The 27311-nt window shown below is 31.8% G+C and overlaps 2 protein-coding genes and 2 long non-coding RNA genes across 8 annotated transcripts in view; 2 read left to right on the top strand and 2 right to left on the bottom strand.

Moving 5' to 3' along the window:
- Positions 1 to 24490, bottom strand: part of LOC100867715 (uncharacterized) — a 59560-nt gene extending 35070 nt beyond the window's left edge. The window contains exons 1-2 of one of the 2 annotated variants that reach the window (XM_086913451.1): positions 24221 to 24490; positions 1524 to 1583 (exon numbers count right to left, since the gene is read on the bottom strand). The gene's annotated coding sequence lies outside the window, so the exon portion shown is untranslated. The remainder of the gene's footprint in view (positions 1 to 1523; positions 1584 to 24220) is intronic. The other variant, XM_086913457.1, reaches the window with a different exon arrangement.
- LOC100864824 (uncharacterized) overlaps positions 1 to 27311 on the top strand; it is a 119252-nt gene that overhangs the window by 63173 nt on the left and 28768 nt on the right. The gene's annotated exons all lie outside the window — the stretch shown is intronic.
- On the top strand, positions 1025 to 7341 carry LOC116415612 (uncharacterized). 2 transcript variants are annotated; one of them, XR_015293781.1, is made up of 5 exons: positions 1025 to 1251; positions 5064 to 5668; positions 5750 to 5936; positions 6476 to 6626; positions 6693 to 7341. It is a non-coding gene; the product is annotated as an uncharacterized LOC116415612 (long non-coding RNA). The 2 variants fall into 2 exon arrangements; XR_015293780.1 differs by lacking the exon at positions 1025 to 1251 and adding an exon at positions 4316 to 4444.
- LOC147658601 (uncharacterized) lies at positions 14814 to 16157 on the bottom strand. The gene is made up of 2 exons (XR_015293774.1): positions 15854 to 16157; positions 14814 to 15398 (listed from the first exon to the last, which is right to left on the bottom strand). It is a non-coding gene; the product is annotated as an uncharacterized LOC147658601 (long non-coding RNA).

Genomic DNA, 27311 nt, shown 5'->3' on the forward strand with positions numbered 1-27311 from the left:
GGAACAAGAAGGGAGGGTAAATAAAGTATATCCAGTACACCGTGCTAATGTCGCGCTTTGCATACGTTATTTCGTGCAGTTTCAGCCAGGGTTAATGCCGTGCCACTCGTTTCACGTCAGTCGAGATAGCGCGCGACACAGGAGAGAGGTTATGTACACCGCGTTACAGGTTATGTACCGAGCAGATAAAGGAAAAGAGGGGGGAGTTAACGATCAGCAGCGTGTTAAGCGTGTGATGTGTTAAAGGAACAGGGTGGTAGAATTGATTTATGGACTGCAACCACCTTTCGAGATGGATTTTTTTTTTTTTTTTTTTTTTTAACGATACGATGTATGTAGGCTAGTTACTTTCTAGCGTAATCTAGGGTATATTAGTAACTTTCCTTTTACTTCAATTTGGAGGAGAGATAAATGTGCCTTCCTTCTTCTTGGGAAACTTTAATTTGGAATGAAATTTTAATTTTGAATTCGAAACTTCGAGACGAGATCGAAAGTTTTAGATTCAGAAAATGTTTCGTGATATGCTTGGGGAATTATTTCTAGGTATTTCTAATAGTATCTAATTAAGTGACAGTTTAGTAAGTTTTTTTAGAATTTTTATTTTTTTTTTCTCTCTCGTCCATTAGATCTTGGTAATTCTTTCAATCAATTTTTTCAAAACGCATTATTTTTTGTCATTGAAATATCTCGTCAACTTAAAAATTCAATTCGACAATTTATTGTCTCTTTTTCCTCGGTAAAGTCACGTTCGTGAAATTATTCACGACTTGCAAAAATTAATAACCCGTGACGCTCGAAAAATCGTTTGGAAAGAAAGCATCGATTCATTCAATGATCGCGTAATAACCGTGCCGGTTACGCGTCGATGAACGCGACGATTCCCGCGTAATTGCTCGTAAAACGTTCATTGATCCAAGTCGTAGACAACTCGAAAGTAAGTAACTCTTGCTCTTTTTAACGCCCACACGCATTGTCTGTCGATCGATCGATCGACACTTGCGCAACGGTGACACGAAAATAAATTGGCCGACTTGGAACGAAAACGAAGGAGAGAAGAAGTTCTTAGGGCGGTTACGATTTCTTTTGTGTCTCGATTCGGGAGAGGCTGGTGAACGCATCGAGTGGTGTCACGTGATCCCTGTGCTAATAACTATTATTTGGAGAGTGTGTGTACAGGGTGTCATTTAAAAATGAATCGAATTTTCTGATCTTGGAGGTAACGAAATAGAAATTTGATCGTTTCTTGGATAGGTGAGTTAATCGAGAATGGGATAGAATTTCTGATTTGGATCGACAATATACAGGGTGTCTCTAAAGTATAATCTTAGTGTAGAAAGAAATTTAAAAATTATTCGATTGAAGATCAGGTTGGAGTGGAATTTTGTGAAAGATAGGGAATAAAATTCGTACGTATGTATACCGGGTGTCTCGTGGAAAAATTTCTAATCTAAAAATCGAAAACTTGAAAAAAGTGTTGCGAATATAGATTGATCGATCGAAAGAGAGATTTTTAAGATACTTACAGTGATCGAGATTGATATTCGATGAACGATAATCCTCTTCGGCTTCAACAGCGATCTAACCTGTAACGTTGAAAAATTTTTAGATTAAAAAAAAGAAAAAAACACGTTCGCACTAAATGTGAACAAGGTAACACGTGAACTTTTATCACTCTCATTCAGTTCTTGGCATTATTTCGGAATAATAAAAGATAGTAATCCTCTATGGAGGATTGTTATAAACGTTGAGCGACATGGCATTGTTCTATTATTATAGAGATACGGTTGGAACACTCTCTAACCAGTAGGCTGAATATTTTAGACATATAAAGGCAAAATGATATGAATAGCTGTACATTCTGTAGTCGAAAAACAATTGCACAATAGTTGCTACTCCATAATTTTCCAATAGTTGGTTATATTGAGAAAAGTTACTACTCTTCCTATAATTTCTAACGATAAACAGAGAAATAAGTAGAATTGAAAAATTAATAATCATTAAAATTAATAAAATGAAATCAAAATTACTCGAGTTTTAAAATAAGAATTTTGATATTAAAATAAATATGAATAAACGTAGAAAATATAGTTTTTTTTTTTTAAAACGTTTTAATAATTATCGGATACAATTTTCGTATTTTAAGATAGATAGGAACAGGATTTGTTCGAGAATGAACGAGAAGTTTCACTAATCTTTGGTAGCTTCAGTGTGCTCTAAAATTCTAGCACGTTCCTGTAACGATTCTAGTTGGACGTTACACTGATTGGCTGATATTCAACAATTTCAATTACCAACCGTCGTGTCTCAGTGTAATCAGTGTCGCTTTTCCCTAGAAACGTTGGATACGTACCTACACACTGATACTTTATAAAATTTCCCTAGGAGCAATCGAATTACGTTACAATCAAATTTATCGTTATAAAACGTCCACCTTTCGCTTCATTCAAAAGGAGAGGCATCGTTTTAATTCCCCTTTGACAAATTATTACTTTGATGCGTAATTATGGATAAAGGGAAGATCCTAATTTTTAATTTATATTTTATTTTATAATAAAAAGAATCCAAAAAAAATTTTACCTTGTTACTTTATGTTAAAATAATTTTATTTTCTATTTCAGTTCCAAACTCTTGAACGATATATCCTAACTCAAGCCTAAACAAAAAGTATCATATTCATCAGGTTTTATATATTACGCGATATCAGTATGTTTTATGAGATAAATAGTAAAGAAAATTCTTTGCATAAATATAGACTCGTAAGCGCTTTGTTAAAAAGTTAACTTCAATGATGGACAGGTCAAGGCATGCCACTTCTTTAACAGTCAAGATGATTAGATAATATACTAATCGATTTTCATTTGCAAGAAAATTGAAAAGAACACTTTTATATTATAATTTTTTACATGAAATATAAAAACTAATTATCGTCATAAATAATTTTAAATAATACAAATATTTAATAATAATCAATCCCATAAATTAATACATATTTATAATATTTCTTTCGTTACAAAAGTTGCTTACTATTTACAAAAATTTTAAATCGTTCACAATTATCGTGTCTCGATACCACGAAAATTTGCACACTCTGTAGAAAAGTAATAATGTACAAATATTTGGTCGTGATACAATCTCGTTCGTTCGATGCCAGTTAATTATCCGGAATTACGTAACGCGGGAAATTCCGGCCTGATACCAGGACGAATTTCAGGGCATTTGCTAAAACCAGACAGCCGAGGACGAGGAAAATAATCGGATTATACGGACAAGCACGCTTTAGAGTGACCGTTTAATCCAGTCGTTACAGTGTATCACCGATACACATCGTATAGACGAGAAAACGTGTACCTCGAAATCGCCACTCTTACCGCTTTGAAGTGAGCTGATTACCAGCCATATCCATTCTCGAGCATCGATCGCGATATCTCGCGGTATCGACGTGAACTAATTTCGCCACAATTAGATCGTCGTTGTAACGCGGTGGCTGCGGTCTGTATTTATGCGAGGACATTTCGGGCACGATTTAATCGCAAATCGAAAGTGTCGTGTAAACTGAATATCTGTTTGGATTTGTTGCGTTAGACTCGACAGGGATTTATGAATATTTTGGATTTTTAAAAATTTCGAAACAATTATTGGATTTCCTTTTTTTTTTTTTTTTTTTTTTTTTTTAGAACGATTTAAAAAAATGTGGTATAATTGAGAAAGAATATATCGACTATTTTTATCGATTACGCCAAAAGAAAGTCGAAGAGAACTCTATCTAAATAAAATCTCGATATATCAGGTTAAGTTAGATAGATTTTTCCTTATGAATTCTTCTGACAACCCTGGTCATCACTGTATTCCCTAGACAGCCATTTTCCCCTATTTCCAGCAATCTCACATCCTCCCCCGAGATAACTATGGAATAGAGTATAATGATAACCTTACACGTCTATCCGAATGCAATCTCGCGAGCATATCGGAATGAGCAACAATCGCTCGATCAACACCTGTGCTGGTATCAGGTGTTATCATCGATTCACACGTGATACGCGTATCTTGAATCATCCATCCAAGCTGATTGCTCACCGGCCTTCGTTCAAGCGACGATCGATCAAAGAGCAAGAAGCTAGGATAATACGAATTTTCCTTCGCATCGATCGGAATAGCAATTAGCATAGTGTGTGCCTACTTTATCGACCGTGCGTTCGATGGCGTGCACACGGTTATTAGCACGGTTGTCGTTCGCTGAATGGATATCAATCACTCTAATGGGGATTCGCGCGTGTAAAGCATGACGTGCAATCAGATCACATCATTTATCCAAGATGGCTCAAAGAGGTTAGGTCGTGGCTTCGTGCAACGGGATAGTTGCGCTCGAGTTTCCAAGAAACGATGGAGGATGATTCGAGAGATCCCGTGCTGATGAATTTTCGAACAATTTCATCTTATTGGGTTGGTAAGAGTATTGTTCAGAGGTTACGAGTTTGTAGACACGTTGACAAATGTTAAGGGTGATAGGTTTATAGATGAATTTTAGATGCGAGTTTCGTGTTTGATGTGTTTTGTGCGAGTTCCGATTTTGAGGTTAGGATTGTTTGAAACTGGTTTGAAACTAGGTTTTATCGAAGCCTTGATCGATAATATTGTTAAAAATGTTGAAAATATTCGTTCAGTGAAGTGCAGTTTTATTACACAGGATGTTTTAATCTCGTTGATTGATAATTGCCAATATCGACAATATTATTGATCATGTACGGATTCTTTTAAACAAAAGTTTCGATTAAAATATATATACGCATGATACAAACAAAAAACTATATTTAAAATTTATTTACAAATCTATCATCTTCTTCGGCATTTTATATATTATAGTTACATAGAATACTGTTGTATTATATAATAATATAGGAGTATTGTTATTCAAAGTGGAGAGATGTAACTTTCTGACAGGGAGTTATCACGAGAATAATTCAATTCTATCAGTTTCCTTGATACGCATTTGTGAATTACTTACTTTATTAAACTACTTATTTTTATTATTATTTTATTATATGATGCTTTACTATATATTTTAGATATAATGCACAGACTTGAATAAGAGGAACTTTGTGCCGAGCAGCTCTTTGGGCTGATTTTAATCAGATTAATTAAAAGGAACGGCCAATAACAGAGCGATTCTTTCTTCCGTGAAGTCTCCAAGCATCGGGTTCCTTTCGTTTTATACGACGCGACCTCGACGAATCGAGGCCGGTGCACATTTTTCTCGGGTCAAAGTTAATTCTCTTAATAATTTTCGACCGCCTTCCCTTATTTTCCTTTTTTTTTTTTCGTGCCTCCTTTTTGAAATTGCTTCCGCTCGATGACCGTTCTTCGGGGAACAAGTTTACTCGATTAACCGAAAGAACCCTTTAGCCGGTGAGCCACTGTGAAAACAAAAGCACGTGGAATAAAGACGAAACGAGACGAGAAGCGGAATTATTTCGTGAAATTTGGCGAACGAAGAAAGGAACGTTTTATTGATTCAAGGAGTATAAACCTTTTCAGAATGGAATGAAAAGTCTTGGAAAATATTCGTTTCGACGTTTTGTCATGAGAGTGTACGAAAAATTGAAGGTGCAGAGCGAACGGTTAAATTTAAGGAATGGCAGCGAGTAATAAATCTCCATTGAATTCTAATTAGGTACACTTTTAATCGCTAGTAAGTAATAAAATCATTGGATGCTTTTCAAATACTCTCTTTCATTTGTTCGATATTTTTCAGATATCATCGTGTGATTAATTTTTAATTTTTACTATTTCCTTCTTTGTCACTTACTGGAATCTCTCGCTCGCCACCAAACTTCAGACAAGTGATTTCTAGGGGAAAAATGAAACGTTACTAGACGTTCTCTGCACTGAGATGAGCGTCATGGACACTTTGATTGCTTGTATCTCAGCAATCGATTGAGGTATCGATACGAATCAAAAAGTGACTTCAATGCCATCGTTTCCTGATATTTTGATCGATGACAATATTTTTTAGTTTATTCTTTTTACACGACAGTTATTTAAGTGTAGTTTTATGCGATTGCAATGATTTGTTGTAAGATACGTAGAGATTTAAATTTATTTAATTCCACGTTTATATAGTATAAATAATGATAAATACGATAAATTGTTATGTGTTGTTGGATTTAAGCTTCGTTGTCTTCCTCTCGTTGCACGATTGATTTATATTTTTTATTTGAGATTCTTTGCATTCCATCATACTATCACACGAATATCTTTCACTCACTGTGATGAAATATCGAAATATCTGTCGGTGATAAATCTAAAATTCCTTTCATCGAGCATGTGATACGAATTTTAGCAAAAGTATGTAAAGAAGAAAATAAAAAGTTTTAACAAATTTTAACAAATTCACAGAATCTAATTCTACTACATTTTGTATTAATTTTATTGCACACAATTTATCGTTTTCTTTTTTTAAATTCGTGAATATTTTTAGAGACCAGCCAACGATGTAGAAATAAATATATCGAACACGCGGTGAACCAAGTATTGTATTTCGACGAAAAATATTTTACAGTTGGTAAAATAGAAACTGTGCGTTTGAAAGATAATCCCGATTTCGAACGATCAAACATAATCCTCTGAAGGCAAGACGATAATTTATTATTACCAATACAACATCGGGATAAGCAATAACTCTATTTTATTTTTAGTTGAGAAATTCGAATAAAATTGCTTTTCTAAATGCCCTGTTGAATCGAAACTATTTGAATGATATTTATACACCTTTCGAAAAATTTTATTCTATATTTTTCGAAATATTTATATATATATCTTAAAAAAAAAAAGATGTATCTATATTTTATTCAAGAATAGTATATTCATCAGATAACAATAATAAAATTCATAAAACGTTTGGAAAAGAAATAAAATGATGTTCTTGTTGAATAATTAATAATATAAATAATAAATATAAAGAATATAACGTTCTAACAGACATAAATATTGAGATAAAATTTTTAAATAAAAATGAAAAGCTCTCTTATATATTTACGTTGCAACGATTAAGCAAAGGAAAAAGCTGTGAATTGGCTTTAATTACAGAAGAATTGGAGAAGTATTGTCTAAAGAGGATAATTAAAATGATTAAACACATACATACATGCATACATACAGAATAATCAAGTTCGTGCATTGTTTCATTTATTAATTATTATATAGACAAGAAATTATATATCATATAATTCATTGTATTATGTAAATTATTATGTAAATTATTATGTATATGTAAATTTGTTTTTTCTATATATTTATATATCTACTCTGTACTTTTAGAAAATAAAAATATAGAATATATGATAACATTTTTAGTATATTTTATATACCTTTTTTTCCTAATTTTTGAAAATATGATAGTTTAAAGAATACAAATCATATATTTGAGAATAAAAGACTTTAGAATCCTTCCGGAAAGCATTTTTTACAAGCAAAAAATAATTTGAGCGTAATATTGCTTGCAATAATTAATTGGAAAGTAATATTTATTGTCAACGCAGTACCATTAATAAAAAATAGGTCTCCAGAAAAATTCTTGATAATTTCTCAAATGTATTGGCATCCAAATTAATAAAAAACAAAAAGTAAGTATTAAATATGTCAAATTTTATAATTAGTATTAAATAAAGTAATGTACTTCCTGGAAACAAAGTGCCATAAAAAGGTAAGTATAAAAGGTAAATGGAATTAAAATTCAAGAAAAATTTCATCCATGAATTCAATAATCTATGACAAACAGAAAAATTCGAAGAATTTCAGGAATTCATAGAAATAACGTCAAACTGAAAGAATTTATAAAATTTTTGGAACTGGCGTCAAATTCTTAGAATTTCTTAAATATTTGGATTCTATTAAAATTTTTGGCTAAAAATTCGATTTTATATCAGGAGAACATGATACGATAGGAGTACGATTGAAAAATTTTTCCGAGAAATGACGTCAATTTCTCGGAAGTGTACGAACGATTCATGGACATTTTTCGATGTATCTCGCTTATTTTTCGAGATATTAAAAAATGTTTAGAATAAAAGTTGCTTGGTTTCGAGAGGGGCACGTCCTGCTGCTGTTCATTTTTTTATAAATAAAAGGGTTACGGACTTATAAACGCGAACATGGTTTTTTTAAATGGGACTGTACATTTTTTAATACACCAATCGTTGCCCCTTAATATTCTCTATAAAAAAGTATTAAGCCATATATGGCAAAAAACTTATGGTTTAAGAAATAATTAATATCTTCTAAACTAATGGTTTTTTAGTAAAAATACCCCTCTTCATTTTTATAGAGAATGCCAGGATGCATAGATTGGTGTATGAAAAAATATATGGTGCAATTTAAAAAAATAAGGGTGACCTTGATAATTTTTTTATGAGTTGATTCACGAAAAAATTGAGGGCACCGGAATATAGCCCTTTCGAAACCATTCAACTTTCATGCGAAACATTTTTTAATATCTTGAAGAATAAGCGAGATATTTAATAAAAAAGATTGGTTTCGAAATTCCCTGTTCGAAGTAAAATTTTTGTCCAAAAATGCGACTTTGTATTAGGAGAACATGATACGATAGGAGGTCGATCGAAAAATTTTTCCGAGAAATGACGTCAATTTCTCGGAACTGTACGAACAATCGTTCGACATTTTTCGATATATCTCGCTTATTTTTCGAGATATTAAAAAATGTTTGGAATAAAAGTTGCTTGGTTTCGAGAGGGGCACGTCCTGCTGCTGTTCATTTTTTTATAAATAAAAGGGTTACGGACTTATAAACGCGAACATGGTTTTTTTAAATGGGACTGTACATTTTTTAATACACCAATCGTTGCCCCTTAATATTCTCTATAAAAAAGTATTAAGCCATATATGGCAAAAAACTTATGGTTTAAGAAATAATTAATATCTTCTAAACTAATGGTTTTTTAGTAAAAATACCCCTCTTCATTTTTATAGAAAATGCCAGGATGCATAGATTGGTGTATGAAAAAATATATGGTGCAATTTAAAAAAATAGGGGTGACCTTGATAATTTTTTTATGAGTTGATTCACGAAAAAATTGAGGGCACCGGAATATAGCCCTTTCGAAACCATTCAACTTTCATTCGAAACATTTTTTAATATCTTGAAGAATAAGCGAGATATTTAATAAAAAAGATTGGTTTCGAAATTCCCTGTTCGAAGTAAAATTTTTGTCCAAAAATGCGACTTTGTATTAGGAGAACATGATACGATAGGAGGTCGATCGAAAAATTTTTCCGAGAAATGACGTCAATTTCTCGGAACTGTTCGAACAATCGTTCGACATTTTTCGATATATCTCGCTTATTTTTCGAGATATTAAAAAATGTTTGGAATAAAAGTTGCTTGGTTTCGAGAGGGGCACGTCCTGCTGCTGTTCATTTTTTTATAAATAAAAGGGTTACGGACTTATAAACGCGAACATGGTTTTTTTAAATGGGACTGTACATTTTTTAATACACCAATCGTTGCCCCTTAATATTCTCTATAAAAAAGTATTAAGCCATATATGGCAAAAAACTTATGGTTTAAGAAATAATTAATATCTTCTAAACTAATGGTTTTTTAGTAAAAATACCCCTCTTCATTTTTATAGAAAATGCCAGGATGCATAGATTGGTGTATGAAAAAATATATGGTGCAATTTAAAAAAATAGGGGTGACCTTGATAATTTTTTTATGAGTTGATTCACGAAAAAATTGAGGGCACCGGAATATAGCCCTTTCGAAACCATTCAACTTTCATTCGAAACATTTTTTAATATCTTGAAGAATAAGCGAGATATTTAATAAAAAAGATTGGTTTCGAAATTCCCTGTTCGAAGTAAAATTTTTGTCCAAAAATGCGACTTTGTATTAGGAGAACATGATACGATAGGAGGTCGATCGAAAAATTTTTCCGAGAAATGACGTCAAATTCTCGGAACTGTTCGAACAATCGTTCGACATTTTTCGATATATCTCGCTTATTTTTCGAGATATTAAAAAATGTTTGGAATAAAAGTTGCTTGGTTTCGAGAGGGGCACGTCCTGCTGCTGTTCATTTTTTTATAAATAAAAGGGTTACGGACTTATAAACGCGAACATGGTTTTTTTAAATGGGACTGTACATTTTTTAATACACCAATCGTTGCCCCTTAATATTCTCTATAAAAAAGTATTAAGCCATATATGGCAAAAAACTTATGGTTTAAGAAATAATTAATATCTTCTAAACTAATGGTTTTTTAGTAAAAATACCCCTCTTCATTTTTATAGAAAATGCCAGGATGCATAGATTGGTGTATGAAAAAATATATGGTGCAATTTAAAAAAATAGGGGTGACCTTGATAATTTTTTTATGAGTTGATTCACGAAAAAATTGAGGGCACCGGAATATAGCCCTTTCGAAACCATTCAACTTTCATTCGAAACATTTTTTAATATCTTGAAGAATAAGCGAGATATTTAATAAAAAAGATTGGTTTCGAAATTCCCTGTTCGAAGTAAAATTTTTGTCCAAAAATGCGACTTTGTATTAGGAGAACATGATACGATAGGAGGTCGATCGAAAAATTTTTCCGAGAAATGACGTCAATTTTTCGGAACTGTTCGAACAATCGTTCGACATTTTTCGATATATCTCGCTTATTTTTCGAGATATTAAAAAATGTTTGGAATAAAAGTTGCTTGGTTTCGAGAGGGGCACGTCCTGCTGCTGTTCATTTTTTTATAAATAAAAGGGTTACGGACTTATAAACGCGAACATGGTTTTTTTAAATGGGACTGTACATTTTTTAATACACCAATCGTTGCCCCTTAATATTCTCTATAAAAAAGTATTAAGCCATATATGGCAAAAATCTTATGGTTTAAGAAATAATTAATATCTTCTAAACTAATGGTTTTTTAGTAAAAATACCCCTCTTCATTTTTATAGAGAATGCCAGGATGCATAGATTGGTGTATGAAAAATTATATGGTGCAATTTAAAAAAATAAGGGTGACCTTGATAATTTTTTTATGAGTTGATTCACGAAAAAATTGAGGGCACCGGAATATAGCCCTTTCGAAACCATTCAACTTTCATTCGAAACATTTTTTAATATCTTGAAGAATAAGCGAGATATTTAATAAAAAAGATTGGTTTCGAAATTCCCTGTTCGAAGTAAAATTTTTGTCCAAAAATGCGACTTTGTATTAGGAGAACATGATACGATAGGAGGTCGATCGAAAAATTTTTCCGAGAAATGACGTCAAATTCTCGGAATCACTGAAATTCTTGGAAATGACGTCGATTTCTCGGAACCTCTAAAATTCTTCTGGAAATAACTTGTTGTATTCTTGGAAATTTCCAATTGTTTAAACGTACGGAATTTTTGGCCAAAAATTCGATTTTATATTAGGAGAACATGAATTGATAGGAGATCGATTGAAAGATTTTCAGGAATTCCAATAGTTCTTGGAAATGGTGTCAAATTCTTAGAATTTCTGAAATTTCTACAATCTAATTTACATAAATACTTACTTGCTTTTCTTTACATTACAGTTATAATCATTTTGTTTTTTTCAACAGTTTCCTTATTTCTAAAGATACTTACCTTCCCATATTTACCTTCTTTACCTGTTTTCTTATAATATAGCGAGTCTCTTATGATATATTTAATATCAAATTATTAAAGAATGAATTTTATATTTACATCACTTAATTTTTTAATTATATTGAAAAATGCAACACAAGTGAGCACAAAATGAATAATCTACTCTAATTTTGTTTGTAAAGAGTTATGGTATTTTAAAAATTGTCAATTTTTTCTTTAAGAATTGCTCTTTTAATTCGACAACAATAAGAAAAGAATTCCCCAAAAAACTAAGAAATACTAAGTTATTCTGGACTCTTTTCCTTTTAAAATGAATCCAGAATGATTAATCTAAGATATTTCTTGCGAAAATTATAATATATCAAATATTGATAACCTTTTCTTCAAAAATTGCTTGACTTATTTAACTTGTCATAGAGTAGAAAACAATTCCCCAAAAGATTGAAAAATGCTACGCTATTTTACACTCTTTTCACTTTAAAATGAGCTTTGATTGATCATTCTAGGACATTTCTATCTAAAATTATGGTATTTCACAGATTGACAAATTTTTTTCCAAAAATTACTTGATTCGTTTAATTCGTCATTGTTTTCCCTAGGAAACAATTCTCCAAAAAATTAAATGCTCCACTATTCGAGAAACTCTTTTCCCTTTAAAATGAACCATGAAAGATTACTGCGATATTTATGAATGTATGCGATATTATTAATTAGAACTTGGGGAAGGATTATATGTCGCTATAAGCATCGTATTTATATATGTATGAAATATATATATATATATATATATATATATATATATATATATATATATATATATATATATATATATATATAATGACTCGAGTTGGGCATTTGTATGTTTCGAATAAATTATTCAGTTCAACGAGATTATAAGCGTCAAGCATGTGCAGTATTGATTGTACAAAATTGAAATGAAAACTCGAAAGTAATTTCTGAGACAATCGTTCGACTTTATATGCTATTTTTATTACTATATATGCCATATATATCGCGACAAAAAATTATTTTTACCCTTTGTATGTAACAATCTCATTTATTTTTTCTAACACAATTGAATAAAGAAAATAGCTGTACATACATTAATTTTTTCACCAATCCTTCATTAAATATATTGATTTTACAAAATTTTTTTTTGCAAATAACACGTTGCAAAGTAACAAATAAAATTTCGATTGCTACTCCAATTCAACGTTTGTTTTCCAGATGCAAAGTTCCAGAAGCAGGCATCCTATGTTTCACTTGGGAAACAATGTTTCAACTTTCCTCTGATTTCTCGTACACACACGTTACCAGACTCGGTAACATCTTTTATACATTTCGCAAAAGATACGAATTTTCAACAGTTCTTTTTAGTTTGAATACAAATCCCCTTACAGGCCCGCCCACCGGCCTCGAAAGTTTGAATAAATACATGAAGATCGCGTTTCATACCGAATTATCAATATTTCTCTCACGCCGAAAGTATTCGGTGGGAAAACACCGGTAAAATACCGGCACATCCTTTCTTTTCGCACGTTCTAAAAATCCCTATACCCCTCCACCAAATCCCTATATCCATCCACCAATCAATTCTATATACTATAAATTCAAAACTGCAATTCTGTTCCCGCTTTCATTAATTTATTTTGGATTATTTTTACCATTCTCACGCATTTTTCAAGCAAATCGCAGAACTGAAAATTTCTCTCTCTCTCTCTCTCTCTCTCTCTCTCTCTCTCTCTCTCTCTCTCTCTCTCTCTCTCTCTCTCTCTCTCTCTCTCTCTCTCTCTCTCTCTCTCTCTCTCTCTCTCTCTCTCTCTCTCTCTCTCTCTCTCTCTCTCTCTCTCTCTCTCTCTCTCTCTCTCTCTCTCTCTCTCTCTCTCTCTCTCTCTCTCTCTCTCTCTCTCTCTCTCTCTCTCTCTCTCTCTCCCCTCTCTCTCTCTCTCTCTCTCTGCGCCAGTATTCCACGAAATTGCTCGTGACTGCCCGTAACGACAAGGCGTGCGAGAAACGTGACGGGTCGGTACAAACGCGGGAACAATTCGAAAGGGCAAGAGTCGCGAACCATTCCTCTGAACCATTCCCTTGGTTCACTCGCGTACAGATTAATGTCCACGGACAGGCTTATCGACAATCTCGCGTTCGTTCGAATGGACGGCCGAATTTATTCAGCGCGAATGCCATCCTGTAAAACAGACAATAAATTTTCGACAGGGTGTGGACCAGTTTCTTCTAGTTTTTTTTTTTTTTTTTTGGATGTATTTCATAGATCGGGACAAAATTTATTATCGTTTGATAATTTTAATAATTAAATTCATTGTTTGCATTATAAATGTTATTGTGTAATTGAAGAAAAATTCTCTAGCCACGTATGTGAAGTGTCGTACGAGCGTGATAAATTTTGAAAGTGGAGGTTAGGTTAGGTTAGGTTAGGTTAGGTTAGGTTAGGTTAGGTATCCAAAGTTAGAAGACCGTTGAAATTAAAAGGTTTAATTTGGTAAGAGAAAGGTATTGGTAACGAAAATTACGACTTTTTATTCTTTATTTTCGAAACAATTCAATTTTCACGAAAAGTAAATTTCGCGAAAACGGTTAGCGAGATTATATTGTACGCCCCTCCGCAAAGTATGGCACGTAGTAGGTTTAATATCTAAAAAAATATGGTATCATAAGTTACGGATAATTTTCTCTCGCCCATTTCATTCCGTACACCTTTTGTTTTTCCATTTTTCTCATTACATTGCTTTTTGTCCTCTCGTTTTCACCTCTTTTTTTTACTGGTTTTTATTCGAATATTTGCGGTGTGATGAAAAAAGATTAAGAAATAAAAGAATATTGTGCAGCATTCATTCCAAAACATCTGATCTATCGTGAAAGTATTCACAAATCTTGGACAATGAAAATAATATTATCGTGTTGAAATTTAGAAGTGAAAGATAAAATTAGGAGTTAGTGATATTTAAAATTTTGTCAAATGAAATAAATCCTTTAATCTGTAACTAGTAATTAATTGTTAAAAAGGAATATTAAGTAACTGAATCGAATAATTATTATTTTCATTTAAATTTCATGCAACACAACAAAAAGAAAAATAAAATAACACGTACACGTATACGTGTCAAAGTCGAGTTGAACTTCGACTTGGCCTCGTTTCGCAGGGATTACGACTCAAGGAAACGCATTAAGAAGCGATACTCGTTTATTTTTCTTGAATACATGTGTGCCATTGGAAACGGAAGAAATGAGTGATATTATTGAAGCCTGATATCATAATAAGATAAAATATATCGTAAAATGTTTGTTGTCGTTTAAAATATGCGTAATGTTGGTAGCATAAAACTTGGCAACAAGATTATGGCCGTGATAAATGATCTTGAAATATTTCCATCATCCATGTCACGATGACGAGATATAGTAGCTTCTTCTTTATGTGCAGTGACACAAAAAAAAAAAACATTCAAAAAAAGGAATATAAATTGGAATATAAATTATATATTGTAAATATACAATTGAAGATTGATAAGTAGAAAATAATTTAAATCATTTTTTACGTTTTGTTTGCATTTAATTGATACAAGAAGAAGAAAAGAAAATGTGTATCGTAATTTCTTAAAAATTAATCTCATAGATTACACATATAATTTCAATGGAAATTAATGGTTTCTTAATTTAATTAATTTTTGATAACATATATCTTGAATCATTTTGTTATCTAAACGGTGGACTTCACTTCACTCGTATCTGTAACTTCACTGTGGAAATTTATCTGTCAAAAATAATATTATGTTTATATTATATTTACTCAGTTATATATAAGAAATATCGAGATATAAAGTTTTTTTCCAACTCAATAACCGGGAGGGAATAATTCATCTTTCCTTCATAACATTTTCAACTCGCATATTTATGTTTATAGAAACTAAATTATTCATAATGATTTGATTACTACAATTAATCGCGTTAATTAGATAATTTGTCAACATTCTTTGTTAAGTTTCACGTATAAATATTAATTCAATGTATCCAAAGATACAAATTAAATTTTTCACTTCACACTCGAGCATTGGAAATAATAATAATAATACAATTATTCGAAAGATTTATAATTCATGTCGAATCGTTTAACATGCGTTAAATTTATTATATAATTGCAATATTAGTTTTGTCCAGAATTGTGGATAAATATAAGAATAAAAAAAAAAAAAAAATTAGGAAAAATACCTTTTATTGATCGCATTCGTACGTTTCAACGAGGAGAACGCGTGACACAAAGAACCAATTATTCGATACAATATGCAGGATACTAAAACGTTGTTCGAGACACGTACTGTACATAAAACCTTGTCAACACGTTCATTGACAGTGTTCTTGTGAATAGGCATGGACGATTATTATTGTATGCCTACTTACTAACAAGATCGAATTAATTGATCAATGTATGTTCGTATTAAATTTCATTCTCGCCCTATTATGCCACGCCAACTTATATCCTCCCATTGTATTATAGGGAAATTAACACTCAAGAATGCAGAAAGTATAACGTTCTCTGTTCGAAAAGGTAAATCACTTTGAAGGAATCGATTTGTAAAATTCATAGCTACACTCTAACCTCACTTTACTATCTCAACGATGAAAATATTTATTCTTTTGTTGTCACTTGTTTTGAAAATAACATCCAATTGATAAATTGATTCACGATAAAATGAAAATCAAAAAAAAAAAAAAAAACATTGCATTTCTTCTTTCGTTTATCCAGAGTTAAATATCACATAAATTACACGCTCGAACACGTTGTGTGCATGCACGTACGAATGCACGTACGTTCGTTTTGAGGTTAACTTAAGAAAGAAGGAACGGCGAAATGAAATTAATCCCAACACTACAAAGAAATTGTGGTAGTTATAGAAAAACGTTTTTACTCGCGACGTGAACAAAGTCTCGCTCGCTTGGAAATACTATGATTATCGGAAACTGATATTTACACATAGAGGAGAATTCTCGTATCCCATCGATTGCTCTATCGATCGCGTGATTTTCAATGGCGCACTCGAGTGGAAACAAAGGAAATATAATTCCCTCTTCCTCTACTTCTCATTCCTTTCTTTTCTTTTTTTTTTTTCTATGAGGCAGATTCATGGAATCGATAATTCATGCTCGTTTTAAAAATACGTATCTCGTAATACTTCGAATTTGCAAATCGAGAATTATTTAAACTTATATCGCACTAATTCTCACTTTGCAATTATATTGCTGTTACAAGAAACGTAAATATTTTTCATTCTAAGAAAAATTTACCTATCCCTACATTCTTTTTATCGTAGCTCAACATTTCGATACGCTTTGTTGCCTGAAAATTTTTAAAAATTAAAAGCAATTAATTAATCATTTACAATCGTAATAACATTATTACGAATGAATAAATAAGATTTATTAAAAAAAGATAAAAGAAACTTGGAATTTTTTCCAATTTTTCGATTGCTCGAGGCATCGAAGGGTCCAATCCACGAGTTTTACTCGCGTCTGATGGGACACTCTGTATGGGACAACGCGTGCAAACCCGTCGTGCTCACGCGCCCGTATAAATTGCGTGACACGCGTGTGTCAGTTATAACGACGAGCGTATTACACGGCTGAAATCGATATTGGCCGGCACAATTTATGGACCTGCGATGGCCGAATCATCGATTCGTGTAACGACCTCGTATAACTTGTCCTGTGTGAATGAGACGTCGAAATCGATTGTCAAAATTGGATCCCTTCGACGATGACACTTTTAATCGTTATTTCCTTCTTCTTCTCGCTCGACTGGAAATAAGAAGATGCGGGAGGAGAGAATGTGAAGGGTGGAATATTGGGTGGAAGAATTTTAGAAATTAATTTTTAAACACGCCTGTAAATATCGAAGAGAGAGAGTGTTGCTATTGTTATTAAAATTTCTCATAAATTTACTTCGAATTGTGATTTTTTCCTTTTTAAATTCAAAAATTTAAGAAGAAATACCGTTATATTAACCACGTTGCGTAACAACGGTTAATTCCTTCTCTACAAGACTCACAACTCGTGGAGAGATAGATTTATTAGATAACATCGAATAAAGTTGATTTTGATTTATAACTTATCCTTATCGGCTTTCGTTCTATCGAAGAACTCTTATTCTCTTGATTCAATCTTGATCGCAAATTGACAGGATCGAGTTTAAAAGATCAGATCAGAGGGGGAAAAGTTTAATGGATTCTGATCAGTGTGGATGCGTCTCACGACAGGCGTGAATATCGGGCAAACTATTCCAACTCTTCTCGGCCGTATTCTTACGGAGGAAAATATGCGCACGTAATTCGTTATCCAATAATAATTAATTATTCTCAACTCGTTACAGTGTCATTAGTGTTACAAGGACTTTGAATGCATAAATTAGAATTAAGATATGTAAGTATGAATAATAATTAGTTTTAAAAAATAAATTCATATTTTTTTCTTTTCTTTTTTGTTTTTTGTAAAACGCAATATTGATAAAAATGAGATTTTAAAATATATATATAATGTGAGTATAGTAGTATAATTATATTTTAAATTTATAATAACGTGTCGTGTTGGAAAATTTTTATACAAATAAATGGATAACGAGAAAAGTGAAGAGGGAAGATTTGTAAAGAATTTTTCAAAAATTCGTACGACGAATAAATCCAAATTCTAAAACTTCGGTAATTGTGATGACAGTAGACAAACATTTCCGGCTAATTACATCCTGCTGGTCGTTAATTTCTAACAATACCGCATTTTTCGTCGTTACTTTTACGAGAGGGATGCGCGCACAAATGTTTTTCCAACAGGAGGGGGAAAAAAAAAAATATGTATCCTGAAAACGCTTTCACACGTTTATTTACAAAAAAGTTTTAACAACATTCATTGCAACCGCCCTCTTTATTTCTTATTCTTTCTCCGCGAAAAATATGTTTGAATACTTTCGTTTCTATGGAAGATAGAATGGTTTAAATGAATTTTCTGTATAATTTATTATTTCAGACAATCTCACTCACTTCTTTGCGTAATAACGTTACGTAAGATAAGTTAATTGATCCAAAACAATTTGTTTTACATAATATTGTTTAAACTTTTATACCAACTCGCGTGGAAATTGAATCGATCGATCGACTGCGCAGCCTGGAAATTTCGTAAAATGGAAATTTCGTCAAATATTTACGAAGAGAATAATATATATTAACAATATTGCATCAATCGTTTGTTACGTTTTTTATTTTTAGAATAAATTTAAAATTTAGATCAGATCTCTTGAATTGAACTCTAATAATAATAATAATAATAATAATAATAATATCGATAAGAATCTCGTGTATAAATAGATATTTGTGGATAATGTCCACAAAAGTATGGAATAAATATGTTTTACCATTTTTCTTAAGAGTATAAATATGTATAATAACTTCAAAGATCGAAGCAGGTAAACATGTTGATAATTATATAACTTAATTGCAAACGTCAATATAGTCGTCTATTTTTTTGTAAACACGAATACACACTTAATCGATAAATGTATCTCCACTGGAAACGACGAAATCTCGATTAGAGTCGTACATCAAATACATTTTAACTTCCGTTACAAATCGCCTCTCGTCCAAGTGCGATTCAAAATACGAGAAATAAAAATATATACGTTTTAATTGTCGCAGGAGAGAAAAGAAATTAAGCAGATACTTTTTTTCTAATGAAAATAACACCAAACACGACATTTAAACTAATTTAAATTATAACACAACAGCCATCGAAAATACGTACGATTAAAAAGTACTCTAACTGTTTCCATCACAAAATAATCTATTTTCTAAATTAAGATTCAAATTAGATCTGCAGCTATTAAAAATTCTCTACCCATTTATCTACAAAATGAGGAAAAAAAAAAAAAAAAAAAACAAATACCAACTGCTTTGAAATAACCTACTTACACCATAACCTTTCCATCCGACCTCGAACGTTATCAATGCCTTTACTCTACACCTCGCAACTGACCAAGTTTACACAAGTCACCTACATTCCTCTTCCATCGACTCTAACAATGCCGCGTTCTCACAATTCAGCCGGCCGTGTGTGCGAGCAGAAGTGATTCACGTGCGCACGTGACCGAGGCCGGTCGTTCGTGGTCTCGTTAGGCCACGTTGACTTTCGTTAATCACGATAAACGGCCGGTTGCACGCGCCATATACCGATGGTCGATAATCGAGTTTCCCCCCACAGACGAAGATGCACGCGTAAAACGTCAGAATTCAGTCTCGTTACTGTGCAACTTTGCACAGTTCCCACTGGCACTGGACGCTATATCCCTATAAGCCATAAGATAGCCCCGCCGTTTTAGCGGCAATCCAATTTGCCACGATCGATGAGACGGCAGCCAACGTTCGTGTCGGGCTTTCCACGCTTCGTAACACGCTTCTCTCGTTCTGCAAATCTTTTGGGAACAAAGAGACCCACTGCGATTGTCCACGCGATTCGCACGAGAGTGTGTCTCTGTACGTGTATTTTTATAATTGATTGACACGTATGTGCACGTTAGTTTTTTTATTTAGAATTATTTTTAAGAAAAAAATGAATCGAAGAGGTTAAGGGAAAAAAGATTTTATTGAGGAACGATTGTTGTGAATGTGGTACGTGTGCAATGAAATAAAATACTGTCACGTGTGAATTTTATGGTTGGTTTTAATGGAAATTGAGGATTCCGTGGCTAGATGGTAAATGTAGAGAATTATGATAACGGTTCTGGGTGTTGGAACTTGTAATAGCATTTGCGAGAAAGGTGAAGAAATGAGACATCTGGTGGTGAGAGGTTGAAACAATATCAAGTTCTTCAATCGTTCGAGACAGGACAATGGAAAAGCAAATTTGTATTTTAGATTATATAAAATGTTAAATCACAGATATATATTGAGAAACTGAGATATGAAACTCGTATTTGAAGAATAAATCGAAATAATATTAAACACTGGCTTTCGCATAGAAATAGTTTAAGGACATCTATTGACCTATATATTATAACCTGTTATTGACGAACAAGTTGCACACTGTTCAATGTTTGCTCGTGCAAATGAATATTTATACGAGTCCGTATCTTAAGATCTATAATGAAAGCTAAGATAGAACTCTCCAGAGGCAATTATTACAGCTTGCATGTGCATCAGAAAGAGCACGGCTAATTAGCTCGCTTAGAAAAGACGTTTGACTCCATAGATACACAACACCACCGCTTAAAGGATTCACGAAAAAGAGGATGAGATTAAACGAATCCCAATACTCGTCGGTCCCCCTAGCGGCGATTATTCGAACTAAAAATCGAGAAATCACGAAGAAGATAAAAAATTATAAAGTGAAATAGAAACGATCTCGAGAGTGAAATAACGGAAAATGGTAAGAGATTCAGAAATAATATATAGAGCAGTGGTTCTCAACCTGTGAAAAATATAGAAAAAGCGAAATAGAAGTAATTCTCAATCCGAAGAGAAAGCTGTAGAGAGCGGATAGCGAAGGGCGTATAATTGTATAAAACAGTGGTTCTCAACTTGCATAGATCGAGGTGTAAAAATTTGAATTTGTAATCATCTCTTATAATCAAAATTATATATTTTCTTGTTAAATGAATTTTCTTGGAAAACAGTTTACCCCTCTGCACGTGTATTATTAACAATCCCTCCTATATGAAAAATATTATATGGACACACCGTGCGTTTGGAATGAAATTTCATTTGAAACGAGGTGTTACTTGAATTTCGTTGTTTCATAAGCGAATATAGCGAAGTTTATAACGAGTTCGGGGATGTGTTGATCGAGGGTGAGTTTGGTTTCCGGAAAAGTTTGTTTTCTTGCGGGAAATTTGTATTTCGCGGGCAAAATTGATTTATAATTAAATAAATGAAACGATAGATAGGGATGTTAAAGTAATTATTCCAATTTCATCACGTATCAACGTAATCTTTGCCGATTTTACGAATAATCTTAATTCTGTCCTCCTTTTTATCTAATCGTTTCCTTTTGTGTAAAAAAAAAAAAAAAATCATTTCTTTTATGAAAGAATCATCGTCTCAATTTTGCGAATTCGGAGGAAATGTTCGTAAAAAAAATAAAAAAATATTTGTGATGCACACGACGATGTTGGCTGATAAAACACTTTCCGAATATATCCGTTATACGAGTATAGTCAAAGAGAAAGATGTGATTCTTATTATACCATTCAAGATTTCTTCTCTTTTACCCAACAGAATTGAATGTATTACCCATTCTAATTAAATGAGAAATTAACTAACACGTGATAAAACAATGAAATTAATTGGAATGTAAGAACATTTAATTACTCGATGATGGTAATTTGCTAGCGCAAAAAACAAACAGTTAATTATTTTCTTGTTTTTAAAACTTTCTCCAATCAATTTTATATTACTTAACACGCAATTTTAATTACCAATGCCTTTGTTCGTCACTTTGAAAAAATTATATAAAAAATTATTACATCTTTATCAATTTTAAAAATATAGATAGATAAAATAAATTAATAATTAAAATGAAAAATCGAATCAAATCGAAATAATCAAAGATAAATATCTATTACACGTGATTTATATGGTAAAAGTAATTAAAATTATTCAAGTCAAGAAAATAAATAACTTATTACGTGACAAATAATTAATTTTCAACCTATTTTCGTGAGACGAAAAATCTTTCTAAAAAAAAAAAAAAAAAATTATAATACAGTTAAAATAAGTGTTTTGCCAAGTATCATAAAGGATTCAAAAATAAATTCAGCGTTTATATATAGCTAAGTGGTGGAGACATTCTTCGAATGTCTTGGAAAATATATTTGAATGAATGACTGGAAAGTAATCTCATTTACATGTATACTCGACTGATACGACGGCCTAAGTCGATATTTTATATTTAACGGGTAATTTTCTCACTATCTACGAGTAAATTATAGGAATAATGAATGAGATAGAGAGAAATTGTTCAAGGCTCTACTAATTCCTTTTAAAACTTCAACAAGAAGATTTTTAATTATGACAGTGATATTTTAAAACTAGATATTATATGGTTAAACAATTAATTTGTATACTTTAATGTAAATTGTAAATTTTCATACTTTATTCTGCAACGAAATTCTCCTCTATTTTTTGCAAAAATTAGATTTCGACGTATGTAATAAAAAAAAAATTGTCATACATACAATAATTTTATAACAGGATAAATAGTAATAATAGGGCACTAAAATTTATGAGATCACACTTAAAATAAGAAGAACATACATCTTCTTGAAAGATTTTCAAATTCAACGGGATTTCACGTTATTATCTTTCATATTCAACTATCTTAAAAAATTTTTATTATCAACTTTTGCTTCATTTCGGAAGAAAATAATATCGAAGCTTTAAAAATTCATTTTTCACTCTCTCGAAATGATATTAATAGAAAGAAATTCCTGCGCGTATAATACATATTATAGTAATCTGTAATACATACTCGCATAATCTGCAGATATTTCATGCAGAACAGAATTACTGTTAATTTTGATAACACACTTATTAATCGAATTTGCACACGAAGATTTCTCTGTAAGGCTAACTGTAATTCATACGAGATAACACAATCTCTACGAATTTTCTGCATTACTATTAATTCTGTGTTTACGATTAGATCCAATAATCTTATGAAATCCATGACGTGGTATTATTGTAAACATTATCGTAATCGGTATAAAACTGATGAATAATTGATCGGTTTTTCCAATATGTCAATTTACATTATCGTTTCTGTTCAACGGAACGATAAATGATGATACGCGAATGAATGAAAAAACGAAATTTCTCGGTAACTGCACGTTTACTTTATGCACGTCGAGTATTATTTCGTGGAAATAATGTGTAATTGGACAAACTTCTAAAGGAAATCTTGGAAAGGAGGTGATACATGATAAAATATAATAAATATATATATATGTAAAATACAAGAAATTTGTAAAATATATCACAATTATATATTTTTTTTAAATTGTTAAATTTATGTTAAATTATAGATGCTGTAAAATAATTGTCACGAAATTAAAAAAAAAAAAAATTATATATAACTCGACAAAGTAACCGGTGATCGATAGCGAAATTTGTGAAAAATCGTGCAAATGAAAAAATATATCAATTCATTGAGCTGTGAGATTGAATTAGCAAAAAATTCACTTGTGATTCAATTAAGAAATATAATTTTTCACTTTAAAATAAGAATAAAATAAAATAACCCTGGATTAAAACATTAAAAAGTCACAGCTAGCTCCTTAATAAACTAAAAATAAACCGTAAATAATCGATCCACGAATGTTTATGCGAAATAAAATTAAATGGAAACACGATTAAAGAAGCTCGAACATTATCTTACTCGATATTCTCATATAAACTTTTCCACATTTCTCATTACAAACGTACAATCATCCGCAACATCCGATAACAACACAAATATAAATATTACAATACATATTTTTTCACATTTCAAGTGCATAAACATCCGCAGTCGAATAACGTAACGTATTCGATATTAATCACTCACAATAAAGGCGAAAATATTCTTCCAATTGTAACAAAACCACTCTTCTTATATATATACTTTATACCGAATAGATTACTAACACTTTTCCCGCATATATATATACCGTATACTCGTCCACTCTACGTACGAACAATATCGAGCTTTAAAGAATCGAGACAATTCTCGAATTTCGAAGGGAAATCGATACCCGCGGATGTTGTATCGCGAGCACGTGGTCGTTGGAACGGTCCGTGTACCACTAGCACGATCGATCGCGGCCGAGGTGTCACTGGTTCGGCGCTGGCGAACATCCTCGCGATTTATAAAGCCTCGTCCGCTCTCTGACTTCGCTTCGTGTCGTCCGCCTCGTTATTATTCCCCTGCCAGATCACTCTGATTCCCTCCCCCACCCCGCTTTCCACCGACATTTCTCTACCGTGCGCGAGACTCTTGAACCAGAGTGAAGTTGTCCCTTTAGATTATACGTATTTTTCGTTGGTCTTACGAGATTATACATGGTCATACGAGTGAAATTCGATATTTTGAATTGTAGGTTAGAATTTTTTTTTTTTTTGAGCGATTATATTATTAATTGAAAGAAATTAATTGTTCGTTTCTTTGAATGTAGATAATGATCTTTATACCATGCGTCTATTAATCAGTAAAATTTTATTTTATTTTCGATATAGGGAATTTTGAATTCTAATGAGTGAACTTGTCTATCGTTGAGTTTGAATGTAAATAGTAAAAGAGTAAGTAAAATTCTGTGATGTATATATATATATATCGGTGGAAAGCGGGAATTTTGAATTCCAGTAAGCGAAGTTGTCTAACTATCTATTGGTGATGGAAAAAAATTAATCGAACGATTTTTAATACAATCATATAGATATATTAATACGATAAAATTTTGTGATAAAATTTTGTGATTGTTTAAACATCATCCAAGAAATAAATTAATCTCAGGAAGGGAAAACAAAATCGAGAAATTAACGAAATTTCTCACTCAACAGTAATAATAGAATACATTTCGATAACATTAATTCGGAGAAAGTAACGAAGCAAAGCCGAGCAACTTTTGCACAACATTAATCACGATAGGTGTATAGATTCAATTATGTTTAATTATGTCAGCTTTAACGAAGGCCACTCGAGTTTTCGAAGCGAATGTACAATTAAACAACGAAGAGGCAGTTCGAGCTCGGCCAAAGAGAGATAAACTTGAAACGATCTCGCTAAAAATAACACGAGAAAAAAGATCGGGTATATATCGCCTTGCTTATACCCGTTGTTTATGTTTCACGATATTCGCCGTGAACGGCGGCGCAACGTGAGTGAAAAGCAAACTTGCGTTCAACGAGGCGTATAAACATATTGACCGAGAAATCTATGGGTGCCATCGAATTTTATCCGTGCGATCGAGGCAAGTATCGGGTGTCGTGGAAATCTGTTTGAACTCTGTCCAATTTTTAAGAATTGTAAAATAGAAAATTATTTTCATAGAATGGAAATCGTTTATTCGTTCGCCAGTTCCTGTGTGAAACTCGAAAGTAAATAGAATATTGCTGTGAAATTATACGCGATAATAAAATATCTTAATTTTTTAACCCGATTTTCGTCCCAAAATTCGAACGACTCGAGATCATTGGAATATAGACGTTTTTAAACAACGAATTCATCGAGATTCATTTTCATTTTTTTTTTTTTTTTTTTTTCTAATTTCTTTCCAACGATTCTTCCGTCTCGTTTTGTGAATGGCGGCACCGGTATCTAGATCCTTCCAGTGCAGACATTTGCACGTTACAGCGGTTATCTCCTTTCCGACATGAAAGAGTTCGTTGCTGCTCGTCTGTTTCCTCCCATGCGTCATCTTGCGTGGGAAAGTTTGTTTAACAAATCTCGGTGCCAGTTATCTCACTGCAGCTACGACATGGAGAAAGCAAATTTTAGCACGAAATTTCGTCGCTACGAGTATCGATCCCCTCGAGCTTCGAACGAAATTGCCTTCGTTTATCTGTTTTTTTTTTTTTCCGTATTTTTTATCTCTTTAAATATCGCACGTGTAACACATTCTATATTAGAATATCGATATTTATGATGTTATCGATGAAATCTCTTCTTTATATTTATTTATATTTCAATTTTTGGAATTTTTTTTTTTTTTTTTGGTCTGCAATACAGATGAAAATTTATTTATGAAATGTAATTTTCTCTTAATTTTTATAATTCTTTCTTGTAATAGAAATTCCAATACAATGGAATGTGAATTTTGTACGAATAATGTAAGTATAATGTGAAGAAAGGATAAACGTATATAAATGATTGAAAAGAATGTTTGAAGTCAGTTTTTAGTTTAATGCTAATATTTTAGATAAAATATCTCGTTCTCGACGAATGCAATTTTTTTCACCAGATGATAAGAGACAAGTTCAATGATCTGCTACGTGACATTGACATAAGTTGCTAAGAAATCCTTAAAATAGTGGAAAAGAATTTGTGAATTTCGAAACGGTTGAAATTGTATGCAAAATGTAGCATTCTTTTCTCATTAACTAAGATTATGTTTCTAAGATTAAAAGATGGCAAAAACATAAAGAGTTAAAGAGATTAAAATCAATAAAACAAGAAATGTTTGGTTTAACAGTGATAATTATTTTTTAATTAAAGTTAACAGTTTCGTGTTAATTAAGTCGAGACTTTACTAAAAAGATATACGAAATATATGTTCGTTTTATATCTTATTGATCGAATTGTAATCTTGTGTAATTTTGAAAACTTTTAAAATTCTGAATTAAAAAGTTCAATCCACTTAATAAGATAATCCACCACTTATCCTAAATGGAAGATAAAACGTGCTATGAAATTTTATTCCTACACTTTCTTCTTATAGTCTCGTATATAAAACGTATATTATAAATTTCGATAAAACCAATAAAAAAAAAAAAAAATTGCTTAATCCGAACAATTAGTGGAGCAGAAAATGTTTCGCGAAATTTCACAAATAAAATATTATATTCCTCGTAAATTTCCCCAATAAATATTTAAAAAAAAAATTTTGGTATCACAATTTTATAAACGCTGAATAATAATGCAATTTTTATAAGGAATTTAA

The sequence above is a fragment of the Apis florea genome, unplaced genomic scaffold, assembly GCF_048593485.1.
Source record: "Apis florea isolate Af1SG1 unplaced genomic scaffold, ASM4859348v1 contig_1914_pilon, whole genome shotgun sequence".
In the NCBI taxonomy this organism is placed as follows: domain Eukaryota; kingdom Metazoa; phylum Arthropoda; class Insecta; order Hymenoptera; family Apidae; genus Apis; species Apis florea.